This window comes from Macaca mulatta, chromosome 7 (genome assembly GCF_049350105.2).
Source record: "Macaca mulatta isolate MMU2019108-1 chromosome 7, T2T-MMU8v2.0, whole genome shotgun sequence".
Taxonomy (NCBI): Eukaryota; Metazoa; Chordata; class Mammalia; order Primates; family Cercopithecidae; genus Macaca; species Macaca mulatta.
The window spans coordinates 99,007,551-99,033,963 of NC_133412.1; the positions used below are offsets into that span (position 1 = coordinate 99,007,551).

Sequence of the window (26,413 nt, forward strand, 5' to 3'; positions counted from 1 at the left end):
TGAAACCCGCAGCAACTTATGAATCCACATATGTCTTTGTTTGTGCTCCTGTGGATCCTCTTTTTCTTCTTCCCTCTCTGGAAGGCCTTATTAGAAAAGAAATCTCAGAGTGGTTATGTCCCTGCCATGGCAATACTCAGTCTTCCCAGGTGAGATGAAATTCTGTAAAACGTGCCCTCTGAAAACCAGAATCTTGATCCTATTGGTCAGAGTTCTTCAGTCAGTCCAAGTATGTACGCACAATAATATTGTTAAATGATACTCTAACCTGACATTTTGTAACTATGACAAAAATAATGTTCTAAAAATGGCTGAACTATCCATCTTAAAGAAAAATGTATAGACTTCAACAGATGTATGTATAGAAAATCAAATTTGAAAGATAGTGTATCCTTAAAACTCCAAATTCCTCACAGTAAAAAATAAAAAAGACAATAACCTTTAATCAATGAGACTGAGAAAATAATTGTCCAATCTGAATCCTCATCTCTGTAATATATGCATTTTGTTTCTTTCTACATAAACTGGTCTGCATTTGCCATTTTGTGGCTTGGGATCATCAATACCAAGCCATGATCTTTTCTAAGGCATTTACCAAAAGTAGAGTTTTAAGGTTTGAATAATTAGATTTCCAGGAATACTTTTCTTCCACCCTTAAATTAAGAGAGATTGTGTTTAACTTGAATGCTTTAAGACTGCATGCATTTTCCATACATTCATCTATTTTCTCCACAACAAAGCTATTGAAACTGCCTTTGCAAGAATTATAACAGCGAGAAAATTATGGCAGTCAAAGGGATCTGATCTAGCCAACCCCCATCTTGCCTTTAATCTCCAAACTGCCCTTAATAATTCCTGGGCCAGGGTCAAGCTAACTTTAGGAGACATTTAGTTTATGGTTTAAATGATAGTTGCTCTTCCCATAACTAAACCATATTTGTCTACTTAATAAAAGACCATCAGGTTAGGAGGATGAGAGGAACTTGAATTCTGCTAATGTGCAGATATAAAAGACTCCCATGTACTATTTTGGAGGTCCCAAGATATGCAACTTCTCCAATTACTCCCGCAGATAACATCACTATTGTAGAATGTAAGATTGGCCTTTGAGATGTCTTTTCAGGTTTCCACATTTCTGACCCATGGATGGGTGGACAACCAATGGCTCCACCCAGACCCACCAAGGGGTTCTGCGACCCCATCCAGAAGCAGACTCCCTGGCCTGCCAAACTTTCCTTGAAACACCCTAGCCTCCAAATTTTCATGGAGATTGATTTGAGTAATAACTGTCTCCCACATGGCACAGCCAGCCTTGTGTCAATTAAAGTCTCTTTACTGCAATGCCATGGTTTCAGTGAACTGGTTTTTTCTGCGCAGTGGGCTAGAAGAACCCATCAGGCAGTTACACTATGAATATCTTAAGGAGAGGCTTTTCCTACTAACTTTGTGTCATTTTTATCACCGTCCCTGGCACATAGGGCTCAATAAGAATTTGTTAAATGAGTGAATGAATAAAAACAGTCAGACTTGCAAATTTTCCATGTGTTTCCCAGTGGCCCAATGAAGGGGTATACAAAAGAACCTTCTCCAATTCCAATCCAGACTTGATTCTCAAAAGGCCTTTTCAACGAGGCCTAAGATTTCCCAGCTACTATTGGTTTCTATTACCTACCAAAAGTCACTTGACAATATTCCAAAGAAGAAAACACTACTTCCTCATCTAGAAGGCAGAATCTTTATCAAAATCAAAAGATTCATTTCTCCCCATTGTGTGAGGGGCTACACAATACCAGCACAGTGATCAAATGGTGGAAGATGTCCTAAAATACTTTCCGGTAACAGGCTACTAAAACTGTCTTGAATGACTGATAAAGGAATGAAAGTTTTAAAATCCTTACCCATGCATCAATCCTGCATTTTAGAGTGTCCCATTTTATTGTACTGATTAATCATATATGCTCCGAAGACGTTGGCAAAAGCTATCAAAAGCCAACCAGTATAACTTGAATGCCAACTTCACAAAATAATCAGGGTCTGGTGGGATATGTCATAAAATATGCCAAGATGGGTCATTCTAATGCACTCTTGAAAGAATTATACATATTCATACTCCTCGTTTAGCACCTGAATGACAACAAGCAGGTGAAAGCATCAGAACCAATGCATCAAACCAGACAGTTACCATTATGAACAAAACATAAAAAGAGAGTGACGGTGCAGTGCTGAAAAATGGTAAGTCTTCTACTCAGACCTTTCACGCATTGCTCTCTTTTGATAGGGAAATGAAGCCTGCTGAGGGAGAGAGACCTATGTCTTATTGTCACTCCTGCTTACAGTTTGGTAGCAAATTGACGTGAAATATATATTTCTTAATAGAATTCACCATAACTTTTTAGTTTGTTTGTTTTAGAGACATGGTTAGGATAGAAAAAAATGTCAATCTAAACTAAATGCTTTCCTTAAATATCTAAGATTATTTTGAGCAATGGAGGGCCCTATTAATCACTAATGAACTGCTAAATGCCACCTTCAGCTGAAATAATGATAGGTAAAATTATACCGTGACACACTGAGTGACAAAAAACAGCCCCTTTACCTAGTTTCCTATTGTGTTATTGGATTGCAAGGCACTGTTTATAAAAAATGAAATAAATGTCTAATGGAATCTGGTAGAATCAGATCTATTTCACGGTATGTGTATGTATTTGTATGTGTGTGTTGTATGTATATGTTCTTTGCCTAGTTTTGACAGTTGTCTATAATCTGTCAAGCCACTAACCCTAACCTCCACCTGTTTACCTGTCAGATCTCAATGAAGAGAGTCCTGTTTTCTGTAATTAAGATAACACTACTCATTCTGTAACTACGTAATTTTACACAGATAAGTTAAGCAAAAATAATTACTCAAACTCTGGAAAGCGTTAATATTTTCAGAGACCTACAAGTATTCTCTTAATTGCTGTATATAGCTTTCAGGAATTGAATGAAGTGAGAAAGGATCCAACTTCTCAATAGTACTTTCGGAACATAAAATAAAGGGTGGAAGAGTTGGTTGCCTCTTTGAGTGGAGTTTGCAGAGGTCATTCTTAGGCCTTCACAAAGAGTATCAGTGTTGGTAAATTAAGGAGAATGTTCTAGACTCCCCTGAGTAACCTGAGCTCCTGCCCTTGGCTAGTTTTTGCCCTATTTAGCCTTCACCCAAAGATGCCCTAGGGAATCTGCCTCATGTATTTCATTCCTGGAATTCTGGTATCTGTAGTATTCCTAGAATTCTTGAATCCTCTAGGAATGGCTTCCAGGCCAGGGCTTCAAACTTCTCTCCTTTCATGGGACCTGGATTTCTTATTCATCTATGGCCTTTTGTATTCTCTTGTTTTACCTAATGTCTAGAATAGATGGCTTGCACTGGCCTCACAGAGACAACACTAACACTGATTTGATGATCAAAGCAAGGAAATCAAACAGCAGACTAAATTGGTAAGTCTAAGAATAATCTCTGCACTTCAGTGAAAAAATTTCTCAAAGAAAAAAAATCTGTGTTGCATAGACTAAGTTTTTTGTAGATATTTAACTTTAGCCTTTTATTTTTTAGCTTTCAGTGTTTCCTTATGGTCTAACCACATTTTACCTCAAGCAAAATTTTTTCTTTCCCTCTTTCTGTTAATTTGAAGATATTTAAAGGATGGCAATCGAAAATTCTGAAGTTATAACTGTTGCCTATAAACTGCCTGGGCTACTTAATTCCCCTCTGAGGTTCTCAGCTTTATTATTATTTTTTTTCTGCTTTTTTTCCTCCAGTTATTATGGCTCCTTTTAAATATCATTTAATTCTAAAAGCACAAATATTTCAAAACTACATGGCCTGCTGCCTAAGTAGAGACAGAAAACAAAATCCTCAGACTCTCAAAATATCTACAAATTTTCACACACAGTATTTAAGGGAAGCATTTCGTTTCCTATCCTTGGGAAGGAAAATGGTTAATGTGAAACCTCCTCCTGTGCGCCATGGCAAAGCTGTGGAGGAGTCTAAGACTTAGGATTCTCCTGCAACCCTTCCCCAAGAGGAAAGGTTCAGAGAAGAATGAGGAAAGTTCTATCATAGCACTTACTGGTTCTATCAGTCTCCTATTGAGGTGTGAACCAACTCAGTAACTCAATCTTTCTGCTGGGCAGCCCATAATTGTGCAGCAGGTGCGTAACCACAGGTGGCTTTCAACATTTCTTCTTGTATTCAACTTCTACTTCTCTCATTATAGTGGAAGCAGCTGAGAGATGTAGAAGATGGCAAATAAGAGAACACATTGAGTGGAGACTTGTCTATGATTCTGCAGCTCTTTCCTATCTTCATTTTCTGCTGTCCTTGTGCTAACAAATGTTTCTGCCCTGTCTTGTCTTTTTCATCTCCTTGCTTGTAACTCTAGCCTTAAAAGGATACACCACTTTATTTGTCTCTTGGCAAGCTATCATTAATTCATTTATTTAATAAATATTTGTTAAGTATCTATTTTTATCACGTATTATTTTCAATGTTGCAGAAATAGCAAGGAAAAATAGACAGAGCTCCTGTTCTGTAACATGTATTTCAGTGGTAAAAGACAGAAAAAGGCAAAGATAGATTTGTTGAATCTTGCATTACATCCATATGTTGCATTTTTAATTACAGTTATTGTAATTTTCAATTACATAATTTTCATTTGACTCTTTTTAATAGATTCCCCATCTTTTCATCTATATTCTTAGACATGTTTATCATGTTTATTTAAAAGTCTGTATTTAGTAACTGCAAAATATGGATGTCCTGTAGATCTCTTTTTACTGTTGCTTGTATTCTTTTTTTTTTTTTTTTTTTTGTCATTTGGCAGTGTCTCTTGGTATGTATGTAACTTTTGACTAAATGATAATTACTGTGTGTGAAAATTTATAGAGATATTTCAAGAGTCTGAAGAATTTTGTTCTCTATCAAAGATTTATCTTTTTGCTTTGTTTTTGGTTTTGACAAGTCTTTAACCAGGGATAAAACAGATTAACCCAATCGCTGATTGAGCTGATGAGAGCTAGATGTCAATGCTATAAAAGCTGATACATTTTCTGATTTGCTCTGACTCACAAGATGCTCCGTGGTTCTCTTACTCTCACTCTCACAACAGGTACCCTCTAGGAATCCCAGCTAAAAGCCCAAGCATCCCGCTTTGACAGTGCCCAGCTCCAAGTTTTATCTCGCAAGCTCTAGGAGACTGAACAAGGGTCTAGAAGCTTTATAGCTGTTCAGCCACCATTTACAAATGAGTAAACTGCTGGAAGGGAAAAAAACAGAACTGAATATTAGGCTCCCCTCTCTGTTACTCTCTTCTTTTAAGGATTTCTCTGAGATTGTGGACTCTCTAGTCCTTGCTGACTTTCCATTTTGTTTCCAGTGTATTCAAATAGATTTCTCTTTGTTCTATCCAGCCTGTATAATTCTTAGATGAGGAAAGACTGGTCTTTGCAAACTAATCCATCACAGCCAGAAATATAAGTTCCTTACTGTAAGATTTTAATCTTTTTATGTAGCCAAGGTTCATTTTATCATCATAAGGTCCTGGTAGTTTTACCCTATTCTCTGGCCAATGAGTATAGCTCTCTCCACGAACACTCATAAATAAAGGCCATTATACTAGGGGACAACTAGGTGTGGATGGATCATCTATCTTCACCACTGAAATAAAAATGCAGAGCACTTGCACTACTGAATAGGCATTGGGAACAACTTCAAATGAAGATAACAGTTTATTTTAGCGTCTAGAGTCCTACAAATATTTCCAGACTATGAAAACAGAACGTTTTTTTAACACTTCCAGTGATTTTATGACTTTTGAAAAATGACTACAGATCAACAATTTAGTCACCGTAGGGATTTCAAATACTAAAATACACGCTTCTTTTTTTGCTTGACAGTAATGTCAAGTAAGACTCAGGACTGGTTAGTAAACCTTTCACAGTGTTCTAATATCTGTAACTTAGCTGATTCACCTTGAGACTGACGTTAACTTATCCTCCCTGGCATGAACATGATTTATCATTTGAAACACTCACATACATACACACACACTTTTTCAGTTTCTGTTTCCAAATTTTGCATAGCTATTATATTTAGTGATCCTCTTTAATCTATTTCAAATACTCAAATAGGAAATATTTTGAGCTACAGGGAATCCTAGTTGAACTATCAACTAGGAGTACGTTTCCACTGAAATGCAAAATTTGTATTTCAAAAATTAGAATTCTCTATTTTGGGTCATTTACTTTTCAGAGGTAAGTGATAATTATCAGAGCTCTTCACAGTCTCCACGCACAAGAGTTCGAGTTACCTGACTACAGTAGATACTGTTGAGGGTTCTCATAAGTCTGACAACTACCCCTCTCCCGCCAAGAAAGAACAGAGCAAGAGGTAAGTGGTACAGGGTGTCATGGCATTAAACAATTGGATTATCCAACTCCATTGCTATGACTAAAGTAAAATGTAGTATGGAAAGTGAAATCCTGCAGGGCTACTAGGAGTTTATATTTTACAGCACTACTTAAGCGTTTGGAAATAAACTACTTTCTGTACTCATAAACAGGCCTAACACCAGGTTGGAGATCTAGTACACAGTGGTGGGTCACGCCATAATATCCTTCCAATCTCTGTAAGGCACCTTGCATAGTGTTGGGTTGCAGGCAGGGAATAAGAAAGAGAACCTTAAACTTGACTGATAAGAACAGACCAAATAAATTTAAAATTAAATAAAATCTCAAGGGGTCAGTATAACCATAGATGATGTTTCAAAATATAGCACATAGATACATTAAAAGAAGTACTTCAGGAACTAGAGGTAGGTGTAGGAAATTAAATGAGTACTAGGGGTGCTCAGGAACTAGTAGTAGGGGTATGAAAATGAGTTAAAAAAAAAAAAAAGGAAATGCTTCACTAGCAAAAGAGGGATTTTAAATAATATAAAAGATAAAAGGAAGTTTAAATGCTATTTTTAAAAGCATTTTTCAAATGCTGCTTTCCATTAGGAAGTCCTAACATGAGCCAGCCACAAAGACAGTAGAAAAATTGGGCAGACCTGAGAATGGGTATCTGGCCCTCCATCCTCCACTTCAATTGTTGGATTTATGTTTGCATTTTAAACTTCATAAGATTGTGTAGAAACAAATCTTGGGGGAGTTCCATGACTCTCTCACTCTTGTGCTTGCTCTCTCACCTGTCCATCTCTATCTTTATTTATATTTAAATCTATATCTATATGTGTATATAAAATCGGAATCAGAACTTTATTGGTAAAAGCTCTGCTTTTTGTTTGACAGTTCTCTTTCCACTCCTCCCTGCAGTCAATTTTGAGTAATTGAGTACTGAGTGACCTTTCTCAGATGTGTTACAAAGGCCTCTGTCTCTCTCAATCCCTTTCTTCTCTCTCTCCTCCCCAACTCTGTCTCTATGTCTATACACACCACACACACACACACCCCTCCCTATGTCTACTCACTTATCCATCTACCTATCTATCCTTATTTCTATCTCTAATCTCTCTCATTCTCTCCCTATCTCCCTCCACACACACACTCGCATACATACACACATCTCCCTGTCTCTGGCCGGTTTATCATCTCTCTGTCATCTAACTCTCTCTCCCGCTCCCCTATTCTCTCTCTCTCTCTGTCTCTCTGTCTCTCTCTCTCTCTCTCTCTATGCACATATGTATATACATGTGTGTGTGTATATATATGTGTATATGTGTATATATATGTATGTGTGTATATATACATGTGTGTGTATATACACACACACACACAAAATCTCCCCCTATGTCTACTTATCTATCCATCTACCTATCCTTATTTCTATCTCTAATCTCTCTCTCTTTGTATCCACCTCTAATCTATCACTCTTTCTATACCACTCTAGCTATCTACCTGTATCCATACATCTAAAGAAAGCATGCCTTGAAAAATATATATAAAAATTTATTAGATTTATTATATGTAATAAACTACTAGTCTGCTCCTTCTTCTGTAGTTGAAAAAACCCAAAGCTCAGAGAGAGGGTTGAAGTACTTCTCCAATTTGTTTAGTTAAAATCCAAATAGAAACTTCCACTTCTCCCAGCAGTCACTTTGAGTAACATCCACCACTCATCAGCGCTCCTCATGTGTACCTCTTACAAAGGCAGACAGTGACATCTCTATTCTGCTGTCTAGCCTCAGACTTCAGTGACTCTTCATTCAGTGCCCACTTTTTCATGTATTAATCATTTTCAGAAGGTTCTGAAAGGAGGTGTGCATGTTTGTCAGAAACTCAGTATATGTATAGATAGGAAACTTCAAAGTAACTGGATTAATTCCTCCTTTAACTCAAACATCCATTCTGATGAAATAGTGGACATTTTCAAGTAGTTGAAGTGCCAAAGCTTAGTGGGAATAATAGTCTGACTAGAATTTATAAATATTTTATTGAACCAAATACTTAATATAATTACAAAATGAACAAATGCATTACAAATTTTAAAGTGAAAATGTTTGTACTGTATATTAAAATAGGTTGCCTTTCTAGTATAAGTTATTTACAGATAAAATAATTAACACATTCCTAAGATAGCATGCTAAATACTATATAAGATAAAGGAAATTTAACGAGTCATTCAGGTAGAAAATAAACAATATTAATCTTTTTTAAAGTGTGAGATTAAAATGAAAATGGGTTTAAAATGTCATTCAGTTATGAGAATATTTTTGTGCAGATTGTTCTAGCTGTGGATAAACCTCTTACTTTACACTGGGATCCTTTAACTTTTACAAGAGTTGATAGAACAATGAGAAGACATTATTACTGTAGTTCAGGGTTTAGTGAAATTTTTCTGTAAAAGGCCAGGTAGTATGTTTTCAGCTTTGCAGGGTGCACTACTTAGTTCTGGTATAATTGCAATGCAAAAGGCAACATGTAAAGGCAGTCATAGGCAATGTGTAAGTAATTGGGCATGGATTTGTTCTAATACAACCTTACTTACAATATGGCCAACAGCCAGTGGGTCAGATTTGTCCTGCTGGTCATAGTTCTCTAACCCCTGCTCTAGCTCCAAGGAGTTTCTCTTGAATCCACTTTTAAATAATCTTGTCTCTCATTTTATAGCTTGCATGAGATATTTTTGAAAAACCTTTTAAACTCAGTGAAATATACATTTTGTTAAAAAAAAAAAAAAAGAAAGAAATCCAGTTTTCTTCATTTTCTTTAGATTTAGCTTAAGTAGTTGGAAATTCTATTGCAGAATTGCCTGAATCGATTTCCATACTTGTTTTGAAAGTCTTCAAATTCAAGAAGGAATTATTCTTTCAATAGAAGTTACTTGTAATACAAATATACAGGAACATATCTATCTAAGCTTTTCATCTATGTAAAGGACTGTGTTTTACTATATTTCTAATGAGTAATTGATTTTGACTTTAAGATATAACCGAGTTTTCACATTTTATTTAAACACCTAAATAAGAGCTTTTGTGGCAGAAATAGAAAGCTGAGTACCAAAGATTTGTGATCCCATTTCATGGTTTAGAATTGTTGCTTGGAAGTAGCCGCTAGATTCCCTTAAACTAGATGGGACCGTGTGACTTGTTCTCACTGCTTTGTTCTCACTGCTTTGTGAGAAATTTTAAGAAGTGAGTGTAATTTCTCCATTCTCTTCTAATCAGCAGGCTGAACATCCCCTGAAAAGGAGACCTGACAAGAACACCCCTATTGTCAAATGAGTTTTACTTGACCAAAAAATAAAATTCTATCGGGTTAGGTCACTAAGACACAGACTTTAATTGTTGAAGTAACTAGCATTACCCAAACTAATAAAATTCTAAACAAAAAAAATTCTGATATTTTTGGTGATGTATTACTATATATTTTAGTATTTAAAAATGCACATCCTATTTGAAATGCTAAAATCCTGGAAATACGTGTTACAATCACTAGACTTGTTCTCCAGTATAATTTACCTCTTGCCAATAATTGAGGTAGTTTAATAAAGAATAGATTTAGAATAGGTAGAAAAATGTAAGAAGGAAATTTTACATAAAATGAAACTGAGCAAATTTGTAGAAACTTTACATTTAAGTATGCTTGACATTATAAACAAGCTTAATATTATATTTAAACATAATACGTCATAGCTTAATGTATGTGGAATGGTTTAGAGATAACAGTTGACTACATATATAAAAAAGCTAAATAAAATATCACTACTTAAGAATAGATAACTTCTCTATAGAAAAAGAGCTGGGAGTCTTTCAGAGTCTAATGAACTTTGCTTCGTTAAATGGAGCTAACTAGTTCCACATTGACCAATTTAACTTCTGTGAATCCCTTTCCCTATGCCCAGTACCAGGATAATCTGTAAGGCCCAGTTTAAATGTTTAACCCAGATATGTAAACACATACAGAAGCTGGCTTCTGTATCCTGAGTGCCTGGAATGGCATGTTCAACTTGTTTTTTACCCTAAAATAGTATTTGAAACAAAGAGAATGCCCTGGTTATAGTGTAAAAATCTCAGAGAAGGTAGCTCGGCAAAGGAACGAGAATATATTTCCCTCTGAATTACCTGTTTTCTCCCTTGACTACCTGTGATGCCAATTGATGCAACAAGGAACATTAGGAATCCTAGAATTTTCCCTCGACTGGAGCATAAGAAGTAACTAGCTTTACTATTCTCTTCCTTAAGTTTCTAGGAGTCATTTTGCCAGACAGCCTCCCAGTGTTGCCAAAAATATAAAAGTGAAAGAAACCGGTAGGAGTTGTTTTTGATGTAAGGATTGAGGAAACATAAGAAGATAAGTAAGCCCAAAATGAACTGAGAAAACAAGGATTAAGTACTAAGTCCTGATCTAATAGAGACTTTTAAAAAGCCATGAATGGAGATACTCCATTTCTCTCTTAAATTCTCTTTCATTTTGTTAATATCACTTAGTAAGCCATTGTAAAGTCACTATTCAAATAGGTCTGGGCCACATTCTTCTCCTATTACTATTTTTCTTAGTTATGCCAATGTTAACAGTTCTGTAGTCTCCTTAAGTGGTCAAAACCAGTAGGGTCTTCTACAAAATTATGAAGTCTTGTTAACTTGCACATTAAGAAATTATTTTCAGTTCTAGAATGGTGAGAAACTATTATGATCATACAGACAATGAGGAATTGTTGAAGGTCTTGTAGGGCAGGGATATGCTCGAAGTAGTATTTTGGAAAAATTACCAAAGATCTGTTTTGAACAGGAAAAATGAAGGTGGAGAAAGTGGTTAAAATAGCATGCGGGTAATAAACCAGTAACAATAAAAATGCAAAGGACATGGTGAATATATAAGAATCATTTTAGAAAAGAAAGGGTAATATTTGTTTTAAAACAGGACAAGTTGTATGTAAAAATGGAATATCCAGCTGAAGGTATTCAACAGACAACTGAAAATTCAGGATCTCAGCTTGTCAAAGACATTAGGTTTGAAGATACTAATTTGGAAGATAACCTGGTAATTGCATTCAGAATGATTTAATGTTCCCTTCAGCTTGACTAAACCTTAGGCAGGTTTATTCTGGTCTAAATACGCTGACCTCTACCTTCCCCCCAACCCCGCCTCCACCCTTTTATTTTTTTTAGAGCGTTTACTTTAGAAAATGCAATTGTAAATTCCCCTTCTGCCCCTTTTAGTTGCAACTCTTCTCCCAACCTCTTGCCAGTTTTACAACTGAGAAATGGCTTTTTCAATGATTTGGGAGCCATCCCTTTGAAATGTAACCATTCAGAAAGAAAGAGACCTTATCTCTCAATCTCTGTGGGAGAATAAGAGCCTAACTTTAATAAATGCCAATTAACAAACAATGATGGTCTAATCACATTGACCATTCTCCCTCTTCACATCTTCCAGTAATTTTCCACTAGCTCATCCCAGGGCTTAAAACTCTCCTGCCTTTTGTTTTAGTGGACTTGAGTTCAATCTCTCTCTCCTATTATAATAGTCTTAAATAAAGCCTGTTTAACTTGTCCAGTGCTATTTTTCTTTCACATAATCACTGGAGCCATTAAAGTATTGGAAATATCCAAGAAAGAAAGAAAAAAAGGCCAGTTAAGTATCTTGAAGAAACTCAGCCTTTTAATTACAGGTCTAGAGAAGGAAATGATAATGTAGAAAGAAAACCCAATATGTGTAACATAGAATTCAAAGGCCAAGAGAATTTTAAGAAGGGAGATGTCAATAGCATTAGTTCTGCATATGGGAAAACAATTATTTAAAAACTGTGAGAAAAAGTAATTGGGTAAAATGAGTAGGAGATAAGGACTGATATTTATTCTAACATCTTTATTAAGTGTGTACCATGTGTTAGGCAATTTCAAAGCTTGGGTCTTAGAGGTAAGACAAACTAAGTCCCAGCTCTCTACAACTTAAAATTGAGTTGGAAGAGAAAAATTAAGTACCAGAAATGTTAGGTACTATTCAGGAATTTGAAGAGAATGTTTGAATATAAAGTGACTAGTGGATATTTTGGATTGGATTGGAGGGGAGGTGGGGAAAAGGAAGGCCTCTCCGAGGAAGGGATAACTTGGCTGTGATCTGACTGACCAGAAGGAACCAGGAACAAAAAGCAGATAAGCTACAGCAAAGGTCCTATTGCAAGAAAAAGCTGGTAAAGTTCAAAGATGCCAAGCCTGGCAATAGCACAGTGAGCAAGACTGAGAATTGTATGAGATGAGGTTGGCAGAGTCCATAATATTGTAGGCCAGTGTAAGATGTTTGGAATTTATTTTCAGTGTGATACGAAGCCATTGGAGGGATTTAAACAAAAAGAATGGCATCAAGTTTGCGTTTTAAAAGGATAACTGACAGTTTTATGGAGAATACATTTTAGAGATGCATGATGGGAAACAGCTATTGCAACCCTCCAGGTTAGAGACTGACTACAGTGTCTTCTACTAAGGTTCACTAAGAAAACAGTTTCAATGTAAAAGAGGGGCTGAGAGCCAAATTTGCATGAGTGCAGGGACAGCTGACATCTTTTTGTTTACGTGCTTCAAATGTGAGATATGGATACTTGAAATGAGGAGCATATTACTTTTCTACACGTAAAACAATATGGAGATTTTCAGAAGAGAAGAACGACTATAAAAAAGTAAGTTCATTACAGAAGGAGTTTACATTTTGAAAGAGGAGCAAGAATAGCAAAAAAGGTTCTGTGAAGATGGTGCATGAAACATAAACCTTTCCATAGTTGATAAAATAAGCAACTCCTTCAATTCTTTCCTTTCTCTTTTAGGAGAGAAGAGTGTACGTGGAGGTTAAAAAAAATAACAACCAAACACAAAGCCCAGCAAATGTTAATTTGAGTCACTAGAGCTTCGGTCATCATTTTGGGATTTGTAGATCAATGTCAACGTATATTTCTTGTGTTAGCTGCCACTGGGCTCTCTCTGGGTTTCAGAGGAACTGCACAGAAAAGTCGGGATGTAAGACCAAGGCAAAAACAAAGCAAAACAAAACAAATAATAAAAATATATTTTTCCTCTGAATTTTCCTCCTGAAGAGGACCAGGTTATGAAAATAGGCCTAGGAACAGTGTACACTAGGCAGGAGACTAGTGAAGCTCTGAAAAGATTCAGAATATAAAATTCATGCTGAAGAGTAACTTAGCTCATGTGACCAAGCACTTCACTAATGTGACCTTCCAGCTCCTCAGCTGTCTTATATAAGATCATGAATGCAATAATCAGAGGGGAACCCTTGTTTCATAATCTATTGGTAATGACTTTCAAGAGTGGAAGAAACTTTTGCAGCTGCAAGAGCAGCTAGAGCCCACAGGATGGAAATGTTTTGTTTTCCTTGACACCCCAAAAAGACAAAGTTGAGCTTTGATGGCATGTATTTTTCCTAGAGGATGTTTTCTCAACTAGAAATCAATATCTTAAGTCTCTTCCTTTCCCCGTAATGGATTCTTTCTAGGAGTTAGACAAAGAGGTGAAATATTTTGGTGGCATTATGTGAGCATATTGTAATGCATTTTGGAAAATGTGTCATAATAAAGATTCCTTATTAGATATACCATTTGTTTCAAGAACATTGAGATCTGCCAGATTTCCAGAGATAGAAATTATTATGTTACTGACAAGAAATGAAGAGATCTTTATAGTAGCTGGAAAGTTGGCCCAGAATATCACCAATATCTCTTGTGGTTCTAAGATTATATAAAGTCCACAGCTCCTATTGGAAGCAAGGGATTGAAGCTGTCATCTTGACTCCTGAGCTAAATCCACAAAGTCTGACCTTTTGGAAAACAGTTTGTGTGCACTGGGGGCGAGGGGGAGTGGAAGAGGTTTTCAAATACTCCAAGACTTGTTTTTTAAAGCTCCCAGGACTTCTAGATGTTATTTTTCCCATAATAAGCATATGAAAGGTGAATTTTTATGGCTTGGGGATTGGTATGAGTTTCATTCATGGTCTGCTTTGCTGTACTACTTTTAAGAGCTGAAAGTGTATATGTCATCTCTAATTGGAACTCCCAGGCAGAAATGATGCCATCGGGGAGCTTAAAATATGTAGCCATATGAATCACCCTGCAGACCAACCATATTGCTATAAAGCAAATAATTTACATTTAAATAACTTATCTGCATTCACCTAATTTAAAAGTAATCTTTATTCTTTCTCAACTAATCCTCAAACTTATGGACTAGTTTGATCATATTTGTGCAATAAAATTGAAATTTTCAGATATAGTAGGTAATCAATTTTAGTCACCTCATCTGCGTTTCCAATCTCATTACAGATTGCAATTTTCAGTGCAGATTACATGATGACCCATCAGTGGCTTTGTTGTTTCTGAATTACCGATTCCTTGCCTACTGCCAGATAAGAACAAAGCCTATGCATCAGCCTGACAGCTTGCAAACAGAAAATGGGCTTGTAGGATTGGATTTAAATCCCAGGTGTAGGGGATAATTACCACATCACTCATGCAGTAACTGAAAAATGGTATTTCAACAAGAAAAATTACATTCCTTTTATAGTGCCAACAGAAATCATTATTTGAGGCTTCACACTGATTCACTGTATCATTACATGTGCACTGTACTCATTAAATGTAATGTTTGTTGCAACATAAAAAAGTTATTGTTTTAGGTACTTTGGTGGAGAAGGTAGCTTAAATTTAAGGTTTGTAGAACCTTGATGGTGTAGAGGTCATTTGGACTCTAATACATACTGTGCAAGAGAAATGACAACCCAGACACAGAGCTTTCAACCGGCTCCTATTACAGAAGGCGTGGATGGATAGTACAAAGAAAATGGAGTATAAATCTTTTGTTTCAAAAACCCCAGCCATTTAACCCTACAGTCTGTCCAGAGAAAGAGGACAAATAATGATTCAAATCTCAACAGAGCGGTGCTGAATAGTGCATATTTTACCATTAGCTTTGAAATCATTGAAGCCCAACATATACATTCTAAAGAACAGAAGGACAGAGACCATATTCATTTGAAAAATCATTAAAGAAAACAGTGGCAAACACACTGGAAATGCACTCCTCACCCCTGGCATTCGGTCCATACCCACAAAGCTGCGGTTGTTTCCCGATGGTTGTGCAAACAGCACAATAATGAAAGTGAGATTCGGCAGAGTTGTTCTTGTGTAGGTGCAGAAGGCTATGTGTCAAATGCTGAGAGCAACAACTTAGGCTGTATTCATCAGAGCCCTAGTTATGTTTATGGCCAACTGGCTTTCTCATTATGATCAGAATAGTGTAAAAAACATGACTTCAAATTTGCTATATTCTTGCACGAACACCACAAGGAGGCATTGACTATTTGACAGACATAGGTAAGTAGGTAGGTAGGATGAATGGATGAATGGATGGACGGATAGACAGACAGACAGATAGAATTTTATGTATCAGCTCATAGCATCTTTGCCTGGAATTCCTAATATTTTTAGCCTATCCTGCTATGTGCAGGGAGATACTTTTGTGAAGAAGCTTGAAATGCAATTGTGAAGTTCTGAAATATGTCTTTCTAATCTGCTACTCCTCTCACCTCTGTAGTCTTTTGTCTTGACAATCTCTTCAGGATGGCTGAGGCCTTGACAAATACTGAAACAGGCCTGAGTGTGTTGAAGATATGCAAGGTTTTCAATTTCTCTTTAAGCTCAGGAAAGTACTTGAAGCAACAGACTTATTTTTCTAAGAGCTGGTTCCTATTCCTTTATATCCTAAGGAAAAATTCATTAGGTGAGGAGTGGTTTATGCAGATCTGCTGCCTGTTCTCGAAGAGGCTTCACTCTAGGTAAGGAAAAGAAGGACATTAATGTAAAAAAAAAAAAAAAAAAAAAAAATAGTAACACAATTACAAGTGTTAAGGGCTAAAAGAGTAACAAGGTCACAGATCCTACAGAGGAGGCAGTAACCTCTGGTTAAAAGGAGCTGAGCACAGAAGGGGAGATAATAAAGGAAGATAAGTCCTTAAATAAACTAAAAAGTGGGCTGAAGAGCTCCAACATAAAATTTTCTTTAGTGATAAGATGAAAAGATAATGTGCTACTTTCCTAGAGGTAAGCTTTTCAAAAACAGGAGCTGGCATGTTGCTGGTAGTTCTCAGGCACTCAATCATGTTCATCTGAACCTTAATCATAATAAAAATGGACATTTATGTGCACTTTTTCTCTAAAGCACAGTGCTAAGCACTTAAGATGACTTATTTAATTCTCACAAGCATCCTAGGAGGTTGTTGTCACACCATTTCAAACATGTGAAAATTGAGACACGGAGGGATGAAGTAGTCTGCCTGAGAGATGGAGCCTGGATTTGAACCAAGCCTTTCTACAGAGCCCATACTCTTAATCCTTAGACTACATAGTTATTATGCTGTCACAGTAGATAAGAAACTGAACAATTTTTAAGAGTCCTTTTTGTTCTCATGTATGAAGCTAACACCACCTAACCCCAGTCATTTACCAACTAAAATACAACAAAGCTACTAAGTAAATATGCATTGCGTTGATGGCCATTTTAAAATAATGACTTGAAGATCCAACTAACAGTCATAAAGACACATATCTCAGGTATGGGTTAAATCTTACATTTTCTTTAAAGAGCACGCTCTGAGCTCTGGCAATGCCAGTATTGAAATTCTGTGTTGTTGGTGGCATTTCATTCTGTTTCTTGAAATGCAAAGCATAACCTATTCCACCCACTCAGACACTCAGCAAACTTAAAGAGATAAGTCCCTTTGCAAAGATGCCTTGGAGGAATTTATTCCCCAGTCTTATCAGGGAGAACAATGTGGGTTTCGTTCTGGATCAGGTGGTCATATTAGAAAATACATTAAAATGCAGTCTGACAAACAAAACCAAATGCAAAATTACCATTCTGTTCTGCTCCTGACAGCAGTGTGGAGAATGTGATTTCTCTGTATTCGTGCCATCAGGGCCTTACATGGTATGGTTTAATTGGAGGTCAACATGTGGTTGAACTGGAGATTGTAAGCTGTGTTCAGAAATTAAAACTGACCAAACATGAATGTTGCTTCTCATCTGCATAGTCCTTATGGTACACAGGCCAGAATTTCCACATGATAATACCTGTACCTTCTCAGCACCCCATCTCTGGTCACACTTTCTCTGCAGCTCCCAATTTAGTAAGAAACTAAACAGCCACATTCTTCTAAGAATCTCTTTGCAGGCAGGCTGATCAAATGCTTCCCCTATGTATATAAATATGCTGTGTATTCTTAAAAGGAATGCGATCAGAGCATGTGTGATTTACAAACTATCCAGTATTTTCATTGAGACATGAAAATAAATGGATTAGGTCCTCGTTGCAGCTCAGCGCTTTCTCCTGGGGCTGGAGGGATTGCTCGTTTGGCCCCATGGCATGCCCTTGTGAGAGTGGTGAGAAAGCAGCTGCTTACATTACCTGAGAGAACTCTCTTTAAAAGCCTCTGTTGCTCTAAAGAGCTTTGCTGCTTAATTTTGTTTTTCCTGAACGTGTTAGATGTCACCTGTTGGTGCTGCCTCCTGCTGGCTCATTGTTCACTGCTGGGTTGTGCAATGTCTCCATGCTTGAGAAAGGTGCTGTACAAATTGCACAGAGGATATCTCATTGTTTGGGAGTCCGGGCCAGGCTGGGGAGATCTCAGTGCATTAGCAACTGGCATGCCTGTAGCCTGGGAGGTAGGAGTAGGAGGCTGGGAGGTGGTACTCTCTGCAAGCCGTGTATGAATAAGTGAAATGACTAGCCTGAAGTCATACAAGAAAGGAAAGACATGCACAGAGCTAAGGGAAAAGCTTGCACAGAGTTAAGCAGAAAAGAAATCATATATTTGCCTTCCCCATTGCACCATTGCACCTCTTCGTTCTTTGTTAACTTGGCAAAATGGCTTTATGTTTTTCATGACAGGCAGCAGGTTTTCCTCTCTTTGCTGTTGCTGGTCTTATGACTTCTAAATGCTTCCCATTTTTTTTAACTTGCCCCTATGAAACATGATTGTGTGAAGAGAAAGAATAAAATTTGTCCCCTCTGGGCAAGACCAAATGTGGCAATGAAGACTGAGACATTAACTGGCTATCCTAGGTTTGTGGGTGGCAAATGTTGCCATCTGCCATCAAAGATGACCTTTGAATTGTTCAGTGGTAGAAATGTGAGTAAATTGTTAGACCTTGTTAAATGAGACACAAATTCGTTTGCAGTTTCTAGAATTCTTGGGCAGTCAATAAGGCCATATTGGACAAAATTATTGCTTAGCTTATTACATTAAATTTAAATTGTCATTGCATCTTTAAGTAGAATATTTTGTAAGACCCGAAACTAGAGATGAGCTATGACCAGTGGACTCTTTCTGAGCTTTCCCTAACTGTTCTTAAACCCAAAGTTTCAGTAGAATTGCTCTAGGGCTGTCTTGTTCACTTAATTAATATTTACTAATCACCTGCCAGCAACAAAACTCTATGCTGTGTGCTTGGCAAAAAAGGAACACCACCAGAATCTGTTTTCAATCATTTTATAATCTAGTAATGGTTAAAGCCTCTCACAGAGCTTATAATATCGAATAGATAGGTCATTTTTAGTGGGTGTGACTAGAGAGAGATTCCTACAGGAGATGCCTTTGAGTCAGGTCTTAATGAAACGGTGGAATTTGAAAAGCAGAGATAAGGAAAAAATACATAGATGGAAGGAAAAGCAAGGCAAAGCTGTGTAGCTAGACTAGAACATAGGCTGTATATATAGGAGTAGAGGAAGAAGGCTGCCGGACACCAGCTCCTATTTCATTTGATAGATGATGGGAATGGAAGACAGTGGATGCTGCAGTTCAAGAGAGCACCACAGGCAAAAACATATTTTAGAAAGATAGAGCTATACCTAGAGGCAGGGGACCAGTTAGGAGGCTATTGATGGTCCATGTGAGAATAACAAGGACTGAAATGACAGTGGGAACATTGGAAGAGGAAAAGAAGAGACAAAGATGAGAGGCATGGAAGGCTTGCTGGACCCTGCCATAGTGCAAGAATAGTGGCAGAACTCTGAGTCGGAGGGGATGCCCATATCTAACAGAAAGCAGGTAGAGGATGCACCAAAAGGAAGACAGAGAAAGAACAGAAAAGAGAATTCAAATCAGCATTGAAATGTATCAAAGGACCAAAGCAAAGAGAGATTTTTTCAAATAGGAGCTCAAGGTCAATAATATCAAACACTGTAAGGTCAATGATAAGAATGATAAATAGCCATTAGAATTCAAAATTGGGAAGTCATCGTTCACTGCCAAGAGAAGAATTTCCAATTACAAAAATTCAGGAGGAGAAATGGTAGGAAAGTAGACGTATAGCTCTTTCAAGAGAGTTTATAGTGTAACTTCATGAGGATGTTATGTAAGTAAGCACAAATATGCAGATTATGGCAACGTACACAGGCAGAGTCTTCCTGGAGAGCATTCTGGTGATGAGAACTTGAAATGGGTACCCCATTGATCCTGCAATACTTCTTTTTAAGGAAATATTGTTGCTCATTAAAAAATGATCTACAAGGATGTTATAGGTTTTTATATAATATTGAAAATTTTGAAGTAACCTCAGTGAATATTGATACATGTGCCATAGAACATAGAACCATATAATTCTATGAAAATATATTGTATTAAAAGATTCCTGGCACAGAAAAGAGTTTATGTTATTAAGTGAATTAAACAGGTTATAAACCAATAAGGTGGGATTTCATTTTTAAATGTAACTATACATACCACAAACAATTGTATACATGTACACATATTTGTATAATACACACACGTGCACATATATTTACATACATATACACACATATATGCACACAGTTATTATACATATAGCCAGATATTTTTTGTCTGCCCATTCAGACTAACTAATATACATCTCTCCCTTGCACTCTGCCTCCTATCTTCTAACATAATTGGGCCACTTTCACAGGCTTGCTTATGCGATACTTGGGTTAGGGCTGTATGAGACTAAGGCATGAGAGTGGCAGGAGAAAATGAAGTGAAGATCTGTATAGTATATAAAACAGATTTATATATAAATCTGTTTATTCCGGTCTCTTTTGCATTTCTCAAAGTACATAGCTCCTCTCCAGGGAAAGTCTTTGCTATAGGTTCATTTCTTCTGGGTTCTAGTTAACTGCTGTCTCCCCTCACTCCTTTAGGCCCAGGGCTGGTAACAGATAGGTAATAGATATGATGCACTATCCCTGATACCCACTATACTCTGCCCACACTTTATTGAATTCTCCTTGATTTATCCCTACTTGAGTCTGCCTGATGTGAGTGGGATCCAGAATAATATGTGGTATCAATCTTTACACAGACTGTTTTCTCTACTTGGAAAAGTTCACATTTGCCTGGAAAATTTAAATTTATTTACCCTGATTTGTACTGCCTGAAGTTTACATAATTTGGGGAGCCCTCTTTGAGAAAGATGATATACATTTATAAATGTAAATTGAGTATAAAAAATAACATGTATTTAGAATGAGAAAATCAATTATATATTTTAAAAGCTAATGAATATTACGTTTTCCAAATCTGAAAAAAGAGCATGTTTTTTTAAGTTAACCTCTGACACAGTTCTGTATTTTTCCAACATTTCTTGCTCACATACTCATTTTTTTTATAATTTTGTAATCTTAAGAAAACACAACAATTTGTTGACTTTTAGCATGGATGAAAAAATTTTAACTGATATTTTAGAAAATTTTATTTAAGCTTCTTGTTTTCATTACTGATAAAATCATGCCAGTTTTCAAGAATGTGGTAAGATTTGTGAAAATCTATAATATCATTTGTATTTATAAATTCTAACATCTTAAGAAGTTATTAAGTATATTTCTTGCAAGAGAGAACTTCCATTTTGACTGTTTATCAATGAGATCAAATCTTCTTCTTTTGTTTATAATTTTACACGTCAAGTGACTGGAAATCTCCCCCTATTAATTTCTGGTTCTGCACATTTTAGATCTTGTTTCTCCCTTACTACCCAACACACCTACCACATTCTTATTGTGTCAGGTCCACATCATAGCTAGCTGTGACCACTAGGCTCATACCTTTGTGTACTAACCATAGGCAAATTTACACAATATATGGGAAGAATATTCCTGAAACTTATACCCACCTTGGGATGGCTTGCAATAAGTTAACTACATATGGATATGATGGCAAACCACAGAAATTTATACCACTAACCCAAATTGTCTCCCAGTCAACATTCTCCTAATCATGTACCACAAAAGCCTGTGACCTCTCCAAGCCACCTGAGCCCGGCAGGGTATGTGGGAGGAGATGTTGGAGTAGAAAGAGAAAGTGATCTTAAATAGCAATGGTTAACATAGCCACTTCTGTAAATAGTACAAAAACGTATGACCATAGGAACACATTGGAAGAGACCCAAGGAAGTGCAGAGTCCTAAAGTTAAGTTTCATTGTGAAACCCACTTTGGGGTTTATCTCTTATATGCTCTCTTAGATGTTCCCATTGAGTCTCTTATCCTCCAGATCAAGCACCTTACATTTCATATTACAGGCAAAATTAATCCCTTTACTCTCCTCTCTATTCTCATCATTCATTGAAATTTTTCTTCTCTTATTTTGAAGTTCTTCTTTATAAGTATTTTTTGCATTATAACTAATAGTTACAAAATATTTTTTCTATTGTAAGACCTTGATTTTGTCTTAGTCACTGAAATGATTTGGATCTGTGTCCCCACCCAAATCTCATCTTAAATTGTACTCCCATAGTTCCCATGTGTTGTGGGAAGGACCCAGTGTGAGATAATTTGAATCATGGGGGTGGTTCCCCCATACTGTTCTCGTGGTAGTGAATAAGTCTCATGAGATCTTATGGTTTTATCAGGGGTTTCTGTTTTTGCATCTTTCTCATTTTCTCTTGGTGCCACAATGTGCCTTTCACCTCCCACCATGATTCTGAATCCTCTCCAGTCATGTGAAAACGTAAGTCCAATTAAACTTCTTTCTATACTCAGTCTCAGGTATGTCCCTTATCAGCAGTGTGAAAACAGACTAATACAGTAAATTGGTACAAGTAGAGTGGGGTGCTGCTTGAAATAAACCTGAAAATGTGGAAGTGACTTTGGAACTGGGTAACAGGCAGAGATTGGAACCATTTGGATGACTCAGAAGAAGACAGGAAAATCTGGGAAAGTTGGGAACCTCCTAGAGACTTAAATGGCTTTGATCAAAAGCCTGATAGTTGTATGGACTATAAGGTCTAGGCTAAGGTAGTCTCAGATGAAGATGAGGAACTCGTTGGGAACTGGACCAAAGGTGACTCTTGTTATGTTGTAACAAAAAGGCTAGCGGGATTTTTCCCCTGCTCTAGAGATTTACGGAACTTTGATCTTGAGAGAGATGATTTAGGGTATCTGGTGGAAGAAATTTCTAAGCAGCAAAGCATTCAAGAGGTGACTTGGGTGTGGTTAAAGGCATTCAGTTTTATAAGAAAAGCAGAGCATAGAAGTTCAGAAAATTTGCAGCCTGACAATGTGACAGAAAAGAAAAACCCATCTTCTAAGTAGATATTCAAGCCAGCTGCAGAAATATGCACAAGTAACAAGGAGCCAATGATAATCACCAAGACGATGGGGAAAATGTCTCTAGGGCATGTCAGAGGTCTTCACAGCAGCCCCTCCCATCAAGGCCCATGAGGGCCTATGAGAAAATGATTTCATGAGCCAGGCCCAGGGTCCCCGTGCCGTGTTGTGTACAGCCTAGGGACTTGATGCCCTGCCTCACAGCTGTTCCAGCTGCAGCTAAAAGGGGACAACACAGAGTTCAGGCCATGGCTTCAGAGGGTGTAAGTGCCAAGCTTTGGCAGCTTCCACATGGTGTTGAGCCTACAAGGGCACAGAAGTCAAGAGTTGGGGTCTGGAAACCTCTGCCTAGATTTCAAAAGATATTTGAAAATGCCTGGATGCCCAGGCAGAAGTTTGCTTCAGGAGCGGGGCCCTGATGGAGAAGCTCTGCTAGGGCAGTAGAGAAGGGAAATGGGGAGTCAGAATCCCCACACAGAGTCCCTACTGGGACACCCCCTAGTGGAGCTGTGAGAAAACAGCTACCATCCTCCAGACCCCAGAAAGGTAGGTCCGCTGGCAGCTTGCATTGTGCACCTGGAAAAGACATAGACACTCAATGTCAGCCTGTGAAAGCAGCTGGGAGGGAAGCTATACACTGCAAAGCCACAGGGGCTTCCCAAGACCATGGGAACCCACCTTTTGCATCAGTATGACCTGGATGTGAGACTTGGAGTTAAAGGAGATCATTTTGGAGCTTTAAATTTTGCTCCACTGGATTTTAGGCCTGCATGTGCCCTATAACTCCATTGCTTTGGCCAAATTCTCCCATTTGGAAGGGCTGCATTTACCCAATACCTGTACCCCCATTGTCTCTAGGAAGTAACTAGCTTGATTTTGATTTTACAGGCTCATAGGCAGAAGGTACTTGACTTGTCTCAGATGAGACTTTGGCCTGTGGACTTTAGGGTTAATGCTGAAATAAGACTTTGGGGGACTGCTGGAAAGACATGATTGGCTTTGAAATATGAGAACATGAGATTTGGAGGTGCCAGGGGCAGAATAATATGGTTTGGCTTGTGTCCTCACCCAAATCTCATCTTGAATTGTACTCCCATAACTCTGTATTGTGGGACAGACCCGGAGGGAGATCATTTGAATCAAGGCAGTGGTTTTGCCCATATTGTTCTCATGGTAGTGAATAAGTATCACAAGATCTGATGGTTTTATCAGGGGTTTCTGCTCTTGAATCTTCTTCATTTTCTCTTGCTGCCACCATGTAAAAAGTGCCTTTTGCTTCCCACCATGATTCTGAGGCCTCCCCAGCCATGTGGAACGGTAAGTCCAATTAAACTTATTTTTCTACCCAGTCCAGGCATGTCTTTATCAGCAGCATGAAAACAGACTAATACAGTCACAACCACATAGAACTTAGCAATTGATGAAACTTATACATACAGATAGGTGTCCATTTTCCTTTTAAATTAATTAATAAGATGTAATAAACTTAAAACCAAGCTGATAGAAAAATTATAAGTCTGAATGTCAAATGAAAGAAGTCAGATAAAATAGGGTAAAACAAATCTTAAAGAAACAGAGAAATGATGCAATGGAGAAAAGTTGAGTAAGCTCACCAAAAAAACATCATTCTTCTTAGTAAAGGAAGGAGAGTAGCTGGCATGACAGAGAATAACTGAGATTTAAAGAGCAAGAGACTAACCAGCTAGAACAGTGATAAAAGCCTATTATGAAGTAAAAAAGGGAGAAACAATAGATGGTGGTAGAGGACTTAGGGTTATGTCATAACTAGCTCAAAATATGAATAATATTTTATAATTCTGCCTTTTGTAATAATCCATTTTGACAGTCCAGCCACTATTGTTAGAGAAAGATTATCAGAATGTTTCAATGAAGAATTCAGTGTCTTAAACTACTACCAATAGAACCAAAGCTTTCCATCAAATTTCTCGACAGAGTTAGGAGAGCCAAGTAAAATGTATCTGCAGACTCAATCCTGCTCACAGGCAACTGGTGTGTCAGTTTTACTTTGGAGCCATTCAATATTTTTAAAAATTATAAAGAAGGACTCTGTTTCCTCCCCATCATCTCCTCCAATGAACATCATTGCAAATCCAGCAATGGAGCCAGTGAAGTCTGGCAAATCACAATATTCTTAGAGGTTTATTAAGCATGTTCATTTGTTTATGTCATAGTGATATATTCATTATTCTAAAACTATTGTGATTAGCCCTCAATAACAATTATCTGTCAATAAGAGTGATACCAAAATTAAAAATTGATGAATTAAAAAACAAGAATGCAGTTGATTTGTCCGATTTTCATAGGGCCTCTGACCAATGAAGGTGGAAAATAATGGGTATGCAAGATAAAGCAAGTTCTGTTTCCTACTTCTTAGTCTACCACAAATAAAATAAAGAGCTCTACCTTGTCGCATGCAGGATTCTCTGTCCGATTATACACCCCTTGACAGATGGAAACTAGGATTCTGCTGGAGGAGTGCCTGTGGGGAAAAGAGATTTGATTTCATTGTTACACTTATTAGAAAACTAACTCAATTTAACAGCATTATCAACAGAAACTAAATGCTAAATGTGTGCAGATGACTCCACTAGGGTTTTTTTAAAAAATATATATAAACAGTCATAGACTAATAGCTTCAAACTAATTCCTTCAAAACAAATGTTTAATTCAGAATTCAAAGGAGATATGAGTTTCATCACTAGTGATAACTCTGGTACTTAAGCCTTATTCTCCAGAGTCACAAGTTAATCCTTAAGGAGAATAGAAGGGGGGATTTTATATTAAGGGCCATGAAATGCTTCCTTTCTATACTGTATTAAATATCAGGCCCAGGTAGTATGGATTCCCTCTCTCTACTGTTTCTTAATGTAGGGGGGGAAAACTGGATTGCCTACTGTGAAATATGAGATAGTGACTCTTGTTGAACTTTAGTCTAACTACACTAGAAAAAAAAAACAACTTACAATGAAGATATTTCTACATTCTCAAGGGAAATCGTTCCTATGTCTAAGTGACCTTTTCTCGACATGTTTCTTTTAGTGTTTAACCTGAACCTCCTATTGTTTCAGTTTAATCCCATTTATCCTGGTTCACTCCCCAGTGGCCACACTGACTAAAAAGTAATGCTACCTCTGGGAATGAAGTTACAGTCTTGGATAGTTAGGTTTGTCAAGTCTACCAGTGCAGGATAGGAGATAAGAGGAAATGTCTCAGGAGGTCACAAATGGTTCAAAATCCAATATAGGTGGCATTACACATTCAGTATTTATGAAAAATTAAACTAAATGTTTTAGT

At 37.2% G+C, this 26,413-nt stretch overlaps 1 long non-coding RNA gene across 1 annotated transcript in view; it reads right to left on the bottom strand.

Moving 5' to 3' along the window:
* The window catches only part of LOC114679543 (uncharacterized), a 169,232-nt gene that overhangs the window by 50,251 nt on the left and 92,568 nt on the right, over positions 1 to 26,413 (bottom strand). The window contains exon 2 of the long non-coding RNA XR_013395375.1: positions 25,523 to 25,598. This is a non-coding gene — a long non-coding RNA (uncharacterized LOC114679543). The remainder of the gene's footprint in view (positions 1 to 25,522; positions 25,599 to 26,413) is intronic.